Raw genomic sequence first — 10999 nt, 5'->3', positions numbered from 1 at the left:
GTTTTGACTTCATGAACCCTCTGAAAAGATCTCAGGGATTCTCCAGAATCCTTGAGGATCATTGCTCTAAATTAGGCATTGGCATAATATTTTTGTCCTCATTTCTGCTTATGTCTTTTCTGCCTTTAGAAACAAGTCCACACTCCACAATGTGGCCTTCAAGACCATTCATGATCTGGCCCTATTTCCCCGTTTTGTTCTGCCTTCTCTGTGTTCTAACCACAGTGACATTTGTTGTACTCCACACACAAAATACACTTTCACACTTCTATGATTTTGCTCAAGCCACATTCTGGGAACCCCTTTTCATTCTGTTAAAATCCTACTTGTTGGGCCAGGCATGGTGGCTCACACCTGTAATTCCAGCACTTTGGGAGGCTGAGGCGGGTGGATCACCTGAGGTCAGGAGTTCAAGACCAGCCTGACCAACATGGTGAAACCCGGTCTCTACTAAAAATACAAAAATTAGCTGGGTGTGGTGGCGGGTGCCTGAATCGCTTGAACTCAGGAGGCGAAGGTTACAGTGAGCCGAGATGGCACCACTGCATGCCAGCCCGGGTGACAGAACAAGACTCCGTCTCAAAAAAAAAAAAAAAATCCTACTTGTCCTTTAGGATTCAGCACAAACACCTGTCCCTCACCAAATCAGGATAAAATTTCCCTTCCTATAGGCTCTCTGGGCATTTTATTTGTCCCTTTACCTTTCTACTTATTTTCTTTGTTCTCTATTTAGTCATTTGTGTGTCTGTCTTTTCACTAGATTGTAAAAATTCCCAGGGTAAGAACCTGTTTCTCTTACTGCATGCATACTTAGCACAGTGCTTCCTTGGGTGAGCTGGGCAAGTTAGCTGTTCTCTTAACTTCAGTTTCCTCATCTGTAAAGTAGGAATAAGGACACCTGTCTTGTAAGTTCCTGGGAAGATTCAGTAAGATCATGTCTGTTGATGTCTAGCCTATTGCCAGGCACATTGTAGGACTGAGGTGGGAGAATAGGGTCTGGAGACAGGAAGCCTAAGGCCAACCCATGGCTCTCTTATTGGAACTGGACTAAGAGAAAAACCCCACCTTTCCATGACAAAGTTATGAGGGACCAAATGTCCCCCACTTTCTGAACCTCTCCTCCCCTACATCCTGAACAGGAATGTCTGTAATTGGCCTATTCTGAAACCTTCATTTGCATATACATCACAGGCAGGATGCCTCTGATGGGTCCTGGGCAGAATCCTCCCTCTGACTGGTCCTGGGCAGAAGTCTTCATTTGTGTAGGATGTAATATATATGAATCAGAGGTCTCTAAAGGGTGCTTAGGGGTGTTACCACGCTCTTTTAATTCAATAAAAATCCCAAAGAACATTACAATCAGGGCTCTTGCTCCAGTGGTCTCCAACTCTGTGGAGTGTACTTTCACTTCAATAAATCTATGCTTTCATTACTTTGTTCTTTTGCTGCTTTGTTTCTGCATTTTGTTCTATTCTTTGTTCAATGTGCCAAGAACCCGGACAACTGGCAGTCAAGACTTTCTATCCAGTACAAGGACCGCAATAAATAGGAAAGCCTTCCCTTAGTATGTATTCAGTGAACAGGTTTGAATAGGGAAGCATTATAAAGTACAACAAGGGGATTTAGACACATCTCAGAATGGTTGTTAATAAACAATACTAGTATTATGATGTCCTAACTGTTATTGTTACCAATACCTGGAGAAAATTTGTTACTAGGGAAATCTAGTCTTTTTTCCATAACCTTCTGACTTTATCATCCAGATTTGATCTCATGAGCCTTTTTATACTCCCCCAGAGAATCCTACTGCTCAAAAGTTAGTAGAATGGGCCGGGCACAATGGCTCACACCTGTAATCCCAGCACTTTGGGAGGCTGAGACGGGCGGATCACGAGGTCAGGAGATCGAGACCAGCCTGGCTAACATGGTGAAACCCCATCTCTACTAAAAATACAAAAATTAGCCGGGCATGGTGGTGGGTGCCTGTAGTCCCAGCTACTTGGAAGGCTGAGGCAGGAGAATTGCTCGAGCCTGGGAGGTGGAGATTGCAATGAGCCAAGATTGTGCCGTTGCACTCCAGCCTAGGCGACAGAGTGAGATTCCATCTCAAAAAAAAAAAAAAAAAAAAAGTTAGAATGATCATTTAGGCTATAAGTGCAAGTCAGACAAAATCTATGAGATAATTCAAAATTAACTGAGGTATCAAATATTCAAAGGAATTGTTTCACTCTGGGAATATGTAAGAATGCAAGATTCTAAGATTCCTCCAAGTTCCAATCTTTAAAACTCAAAACATTTTAAATGGAAGATATTAATATATTATAGGATCTCATCAAATTAAATGGTTTTAAGAATTTGGAAAAAAAGACATGTACACATCTCAAGAACCAAAGAAATGCAAAATCAATTAATTAATTAACATGATGAGAATGTGAGAAAAAGAAAAATTAGGAAATGAGTGTGTTTGACATGGACTGTGGTATCATTATGTTATAACTCCACTTGAAGTTAGTGACTCATCAATATAATTTTGTTATTTTTTGAGATGGAGTCTCGCTCTGTCCCCCAGGCTGGAGTGCAGTGGCACGATCTCGGCTTACTGCAACCTCTGCCTCCCAGGTTCATGCCTCCCAGGTTCAAGCCTCCCAAGTAGCTGGGACTACAGGCCCCCACCACCTTGCCTTGCTAATTTTTTGTATTTTTAATAGAGACGGTGTTTCACCATGTTAGCCAGGATGGTCTTGATCTCCTGACCTCATGATCTGCCTACCTCAACCTCCCAAGGTGCTAGGATTACAGGCATGAGCCACAATATAATAATTTTAAAGAGTTTTCAGTATGTCTTTGGTCATTTGTAATCTCAATAAATGTTTTGTTTTCTAGTCTACATCTTGAAACTCTGGAAAGCTTTATAATTTAATATAGAAAAGTTTAAGGAAATCAAGCCATATTATTAATATTTTTGTGTGAAGAAATTTGTGCACAATTGATATTTTATATACTTTTTTATTAAGATAAATTGTTTCCAGATTGAAAGAGCCTGCCAATGGGCCCAGCATATGAATTTTAAAAGCCTGGAATCATAGTGAGACCCCATCTCTACAGCCTAAGGCACATCGTCTAAAAATTTCAAACTACAAGATATTAAAAAAAAAAAAAAAACTCTCTAAGTCTCCAGAGAGAGAAAACAGATGACATTCTGAAAGCAGAATGTAACATTGAAAGCTGAAAGACAATCGAACAAAACTTTTCAAACACTGAGCGGGGAAAAACGGGCAGATCAATCTAACTTTCTTCAACTAGCCATACTATTAAGTGTGAGAATAGAATTAAGACATTTTCTTTCTTTCTTTTTCTTTTTTTTTTTTTTTTAAGTCAAAGTCTCACTCTGATGTCCAGGCTGGATTGCAGTGGAGTGAAGTACAATGGATCTTGACTCATCACAACCTCCACCTCCTGGGCTCAAGTGATCCTCCCACCTCAGCCTCCTCAGTAGCTGGGACTACAGCATGCACCACTATACCGGGCTAATTTTTTTTTTTTTTTAAAGTGGAGACACGGTTTTGCCATGTTGCCCAGCCTGGTCTTGAACTCCTGAGCTCATAATCCGCCTGCTTCAGCTTCCCAAAGTGCTGGGATTACAGGTGTGAGCCCCTGCACCTGGCCAAAACATTTTCAGCTTATAAAGATTCAGTAGATTTACCTTAGAAACCCTCTTCAATAGAGAAGCAACTGGGAGATGTGCTCCAGTAAAATAAGGGAATAATCCTACGAAGAGAATGAAATAAGATCAAGGAAGCAGAAGACACAACACAAGAAAATGGTGAAAAGAAGTCCAGTGGTAATATCTTGTCGCAGACCTAAACATCTAGCTCTTACTGTAGAATGTGGTAGTACCGGGCTATGGAATAGAGATGTCGGTGGGGGACGGGGAAATGGAATTGATTTGATCAGTTGAAAAATAGTGTTGATAGGCATACAGTGTATCGTGGAACACATAAGGAAAGCTGAGCGTATGAATAAGGGAAACTAAGCAAATGTAAAAGTGAAGCAATACCTGTAGGAAAATACAATAGGACAAAAACTAAATTGCAGAGTATACTCACTGGCACAGAAGTAAATAATGCTTATGAAACCATAATAATGCAAATATTGATTACTGATTTATTGAACAATTGTGATACTGGGAAAATGAAAAGAGGAAGAGGGAGTGGTGTGTGTAACGAGCTAAATTCTCACTTACCTTAAGAAGTCAATGAATAATGTCTGTAGTTTAGAAATCATGGCTGGGAAACAATGGCTCATGCCTATAATCTTAGCACTTTGGGAGGCCAAGGCTGGAGGATCTCATGAGGTCAGGAGTTCAAGACCAGCCTGGGCAAAATAGTGAGATCCATACCCCCCTCCCCTCCCCAACCTCTACACAAAAATTTTAAAATTAGCTGGGCATGATGGTGTGTGCATATAGTTCCAGCTACTCAGGAGGCTGCAGAGGGAGAATCACTTGAGCCCAGGAGGTTGAGGCTGCAGTGAGCCAGGATTACGCTGTGGTATTCCATCCAGCATGGATGACAGAGTAAGGTCCTGTTTCTAAAAAGAAGAAGGCTGGGCACTTTGGGAGGCCAAGGCAGGCAGATCACCTGAGGTCAGGAGTTCAAGAACAGCCTGGCCAATATGGTGAAATCCCGTCTCTACTACAAATACAAAATTAGCCGGGCGTGGTGGGGCATGGCTGTAATTCCAGGTACTTCGGAGGCTGAGGCAGGAAAATCACTTGAACCTGCAAGGTGGAGGTTGCCCTGAGCTGAGATTGTGCCACTGCACTCCAGCCTGGGCAACAAAGTGAGACTGTCTCAAAAATAATAATAATAAAAATAAATTAAAAATAAATAAAAATAAAAGAAGAGGAAAAAAAAATAGTGTATCAGTACATGATTAAGAGATATGAAAGTAGATATCAGAAAAAGTATATAGGTAGTATAGTTGACGTTCTGGGAAGTTAAGCTAGTGGGCAGGGACTGGTAGGAAAAGGATCACTGAGTTTCATTATAGTTCTACTCATATTAATTTATATTTTGGTTTTCTGTAACTAACATTTAAAATTGTTTATATTTATATTTATTTATTTATTTTGAGACTGACTCTTGCTCTATTGCCCAGGCTGGACAGTGCAGTGGCCCAATCTCGGCTCACTGCAACCTCTGCCTCCTGGGATCAAGTGATTCTCCTACCTCAGCCTCCCGAGTAGCTGGGATTACAGGTGCCCACCACCACGCCCAGCTAATTTTCATATTTTTAGTAGAGACGGGGTTTTACCATGTAGACCCGGCTGGTCTCAAACTCCTGACCTCAAATGATCTGCCTGCCTCATCTTCCCAAAGTGCTGGGATTACAGGTGTAAGCCACTGTGCCAGGTCAATATATTTATATTTTATTTTATTATTTATTTATTTATTTGAGATGGAGTCTTGCTATGTCACCAGGCTAGAGTGCAGTGGCCCGATCTTGGCTCACTGCAACCTCCGCCTCCCGGGTTCAAGCAATTCTCCTGCCTCAGCCTCCCAAGTAGGTGGGACCACAGGCACGCGCCACCACGCCCAGCTAATTTTTGCATTTTTAGTAGAGATGGGGTTTCACCATGTTGGCCAGGATGGTCTCAGTCTCTTGACCTCGTTATCTGCCTGCCTCGGCCTCCCAAAGTGCTGGGATTATAGGCATGTGCCACTACGCCTGGCCTATATTTTAAAAATTGAAAATGATGCTGCAATAAACATCAATGTATATACATCATTGCGCTCATTCTGATTATGTCCTTACAATAAATTCCAACAAATGAAATTTCGGGATCAGGACACATACATACGTTAAAGGTTTTGTTTTTTGTTTTTTGTTTTTCTTTTTTTTTGAGACGGAGTCTCGCTCTGTCCCCCAGGCTGGAGTGCAATGGCCGGATCTCAGCTCACTGCAAGCTCCGCCTCCCGGGTTTACGCCATTCTCCTGCCTCAGCCTCCCGAGTAGCTGGGACTACAGGCGCCCGCCACCGCGTCCGGCTAGTTTTTTGTATTTTTTAGTAGAGACGGGGTTTCACCGTGTTAGCCAGGATGGTCTCGATCTCCGATCTCCTGACCTCGTGATCCGCCCGTCTCGGCCTCCCAAAGTGCTGGGATTACAGGCTTGAGCCACCGCGCCCGGCCCGTTAAAGGTTTTTAATACAAGTTACAGAAATAACTCTCCAGCAGAAAAATAACTCCTCTCAGCAGAGAAGTAGCCTGGCCTATCACCTCCCAACCAGACCATCGATAGCTCCAAAGCTAATTTAACAGGGGATTATTCTCCTTGGCTTTTTGACTCATTCCTCTGCGTTTTATCAGAAACTAGAATTTTGAACTGGGAAGGTTGTCTGGTCAAACAAGAAACCTGGGTGAGACATTCTATTTTGGCTGTGCTACTGCCTGTCTTTATGGTTTTGAACACATTTCTTCCTTTCTCTGGCCTCAGTTTTATCGTGTCTAAAGTGAAGTGCTTGGACCAGATTATTAGATCTCAACCTTTTTACCGCCCCTCTCTTGAACATCATGTTTTTATCTATTAAACAAAATGCATTTACTAAGAAATTATTCTCCTTCCTGGTATGTATTACCCATATAAGATGACAGTTGGCCAGGTGCAGTGGCTCACGCCTGTCATCCTAGCACTTTGGGAGGCCAAGGTGGGTGGATCTCTTGAGCCAGTAGTTCAAGACCAGCCTGGCCAAAATGGTGAAATCTTGTCTCTACTACAAATACAAAAATTAGCCGGGTGTGATGGCAGGCACCTATAATTCCAGCTACTTGCGAGGCTGAGGCAGGAGAATCGCTTGAGCCCAGAAGGTGAGGTTGCAGTGAGCCGGGGTCGTGTCACTGCACTCCGGCCTGGGCAACAGAGGGAGGCTCTGTCTCAAAAAAACAAAACAAAAAAAACAGATAACAGTCTATGAGAACTTCTGGGTAGCAGGGGAGAGATACCCCTTGCAACCTAACTGAATTAATAAATTTAAGCCAAAAGAATGTTATTTTCCAGCTTGCACAGCCTGACTGTAGCAAATAATGTAAACTATGTAAGCTCCCTTTGCTGCTTGTGGATTCCCCAGGGTGAACAGGGTGAGATAACTGTCTCAGATTAAGTAATCAATTTTCTCTACCTATATCCCACCATCATCAGAGTTTATTCTGTCAAGACTGCTGCCCAGGCCAGGTGCTGTGGCTCACACCTGTAATCCCAGCACTTTGGGAGGCCAAGGCGGGAGGATTGCTTGAGCCCGGGAGCTCAAGACCAGCCTAGGCTGTAGCCAAACTCCATCTCTACATTTGAAAAGAATGTTTCTTTTTAATTAAAAAGAAAAACAGACTGCTGCCTAGCTAAATCAGTTAAACAACTGGCCTTGTACATATTCGTGGGAGCTAGCCTACAGCAAAGGCCAGTGAAGCAAACATTATCAGCAAGGCTGGGCACGATGGCTCTAGCCTGTAATCCCAGCTACTCAAGGTGGTGGGCGGAGGAGGGTTTTGAGGCAGGAGGATGGCTTGAGCCTGGGAGGTCGAGGCTGCAGTGAGCTGAGATCCTGCTACTGCACTCCAGCCTGGGCTGTCTTAACAAAAAAAAAAAAAAAAAAAAAAAAGATTAGCACCAAGCCCTGTAAGGAGAGAAGGAGGGAAGGAGGATTTATTTTGAAGTTAATGGAGCTTAGGTTTCAGGGCCCCTCACTTGCAGGGGCTCCTCTGAGAGATGGGAGTTGCTAGGAGTTGTAGTCTGCTCTAGATAAGGAGAGGAAGCAGTTTGCAATCAAGAAGAATTTCTGCATAAGCATTTCTGAAAAATTGCCTGGGATATCTCAGAAAAGAGGGATCTGAATCTCTGTCTTCAATAATTTGTCTTGATGTCTTTTCTCATTCCAAACAAATATTCACGTGCATACTTAATACTGTAGTCATAATTTTGTATTCTTTTTCTTGGAAAGGGCCTCCAGAATTGCAAAAGCTCAGGCCCTGCAAAACTTGGATCCACTCCAAATATAGAAATGCATCTCTTCCCAGCAAGATAAAAGCTAAAGATCTGGCTTATTCACTGGTAGCAGAAGAGAAACACTTCTACTGCTTCTCCATCTTTGACCAGCATATGTGGACAGATATCCTCCAGGCCAGCCTGTAACATGAGAGCACATGTGTAATCAACAATTCCAGTGTAGTCCCAGATTATTGCAGCTACCTCTCTGGGGACCCTGAGAGTCCATGTGAATGACCCGGCCATTCAGATAATTTCTCAAAGCTAATTTCTTCACCATTGCTTTCAAATCTTCCGACAGTCTTTTGCCCTCCCTTGTAATACATTTCAAAAGCAATGTGTTTGCTTTCCTATGCCTGGCACATTTGAAAGCATGCAATAAATAATTGTTAAATGAATAATTTAGGAGAATGAATCCTAGCCTTTCTGGTTCCCAGCCTCTGACAAGAGTGTGAATAAGCTGTAAAATTACAAAAATATGGGCAGTCGTAGGAAGTAGGATGACAGCTTTTCTTTTCTGTTTATTCACTAAAGCAGCGATTTGCAAACTTAGTGTGTTTTAGAAAGTCATATTTAAAGTCCAGATTCACAGGCTCTGCCACCAGAGGTCAGATTTGGTAGTCTAGGAAAGGATTCAGGAAGCCACATTTTTATTAATGAACCCTGGTGATTCTGGTTGTAGGCCACTTTTTGAGAAACACTGAAAAAAAAATGACTAGGTATGTCTGGGTACAGAATTTACTGATCTCACCAAAAGCAGTGGCTCACACCTGTAATCCCAGCACTTTGGGAGGCTGAAGTGAGCGAATTGCCTGAGCTCAGGAGTTTGAGACCAGCCTGGGCAACTTGGCAAAACCTTGTCTCTACAAAGAAATACAAAAATTCACTGGGCATGGTGGTGCATGCCTGTGGTCCCAGCTATTTGGGGGGCCGAGGCAGGAGAATCACTAGAGCCCAGGAGGTGGAGGCTGCCCTGAGCCACGATCTTGCCACTGCTCTCCAGCCTGGGTGACAGAGCAAGACCCCATCTGAAAAAAAAAATTTACTGATCTCTTGCAACCACTCTGTCTGGGGGTGGTTCTAGAGGTCTTGAGATTGTAGCAATCCTTAATTTCTTTTATTTAGATCAATGTTAACAGCTGCTATAGTGGAAACAATACAGGTTTGAGAAATCAGACAGATCTGGGTTCAAATTGTTTAATCGCTCTGAGCCTCAATTAATGTGCAAAATAGGCATAATAATGCCACCATAATTATTGTGAGAATTAAACACACTGACATGTGAAAGTCTTGTGTACAATGCTAGTGCATACAGGCTTTCCATACAAAGCTGTTCAGTAAAAGCCCATTTTTACCTCATTCTTCTGCCTGAATGATATGAAAGATGAAGGAATTTTCCTCCAAGAACCATGGAATTCTCCCATTTAGACATTCACTTCCTAGGCTTCAGTCTTTAGTTCTTGTTAAAATGTATATGGCTCTGAAATTAGTAACCAGACATCCCACTGTTATTTATATCTTAGTTAAATGTAGTTGCTGAATTGTTTTGGGAAAGCAAAGGCAAGAAGAAGGTTTGTGGGGTGAGCAGCCTATGGTGGGAAAGGAGAGAGCGAAGAGGTTGAGGGACAGGAGAAGGATGTAGGAGAAAAACTGCAGGCACTGGAGAACAACATTTTCAAACATTTATAGTCTCATATGGGGCCAGGAAGCCTGCTGTGAAAAATAATTTTCAGCCTATGCTCCTGGTGGCCATGTGAAGAAACACAGGGGTCTGTTGGTGGAGAGGACGTTTTAGTGAAGAGGTGCTGAAAATGTTAACAATTTTTGTGGCCAGGTGTGGTGGCTCATGCCTGTAATCCCAGCATTTTGGGAGGCCGTGGTGAGTGGATCGCTTGAGGTCAAGAGTTTGAGACCAGCCTGGCCAACATGGTGAAACCTGATCTCTACTAAAAATACAAAGAATTAGCAGGGTATGGTGGCACATGCCTGTAATCCCAGCTGCTCTGGGGGCTCAGGCAAGATAATTGCTTGAACCCGGGAGGTGGAGATTGCAGTGATCCTGGATCCTGCCACTGCACCGCAACCCAGGAGGCAGAGTGAGACTCCATCTCAAAAAACAAACCATTTTTGTAAGGGAAGGTATTTCTTTTTTCTTTTTTTTTTTTTTTTTTTGAGACGGAGTCTCGCTCTGTCTCAGGCTGGAGTGCAGTGGCGTGATCTCCGCTCACTGCAAGCTCCGTCGCCTCCCGGGTTCATGCCATTCTCCTGCCTCAGCCTCCCGAGAAGCTGGGACTACGGGCGCTCGCCACCATGCCGAGTTAATTTTTTTGCATTTTTAGTAAAGATGGGTTTTCACCATATTTGCCAGGATGGTCTCCATCTTCTGACCTTGTGATCCGCCCGCCTTGGCCTCCCAAAGTGCTGGGATTACAGGTGTGAGCCACCATACCCGGCCAAGGGAAGGTATTTCTTTGGAAATATCTTGGTAAAATCCTCTTGGAGTAGAAGGTGAAACCTTAAGGGCATGACTGTGGCTAAACTACTTCAAGTGAGTTGAGGAGTTTAGTTTTCCTCCTGAGTGGAAGGGTAATGGAGAGTGGGACTGGACAAAGAAAGGTGGAAATGGTATGAAGGTGGTGACTCTGTGGAGTGAAAGTTGTTGGTGTAAAATCCTTAGCAGTGGGCAGCCAGATGACATTAGAAAGGAACGTCTGGCCAGGCGCGGTGACTCACGTTTGTAATCCCAACACTTTGGGAGGGCGAGGCGGGCGGATCACCTGAGGTTAGGAGTTCGAGACCAGACTGGCCAACATGGTGAAACCTCATCTCTACTAAAAATACTAAAAATTAGGCTGGGCGCGGTGGCTCAAGCCTGTAATCCCAGCACTTTGGGAGGCTGAGACGGGCAGATCACAAGGTCAGGAGATCGAGACCATCCTGGCTAACAAGGTGAAACCCC

This window comes from Mandrillus leucophaeus, unplaced genomic scaffold, assembly GCF_000951045.1.
Source record: "Mandrillus leucophaeus isolate KB7577 unplaced genomic scaffold, Mleu.le_1.0 Scaffold493, whole genome shotgun sequence".
Classification (NCBI taxonomy): Eukaryota; Metazoa; Chordata; class Mammalia; order Primates; family Cercopithecidae; genus Mandrillus; species Mandrillus leucophaeus.
Note: the sequence above shows the minus strand (reverse complement) of the source record.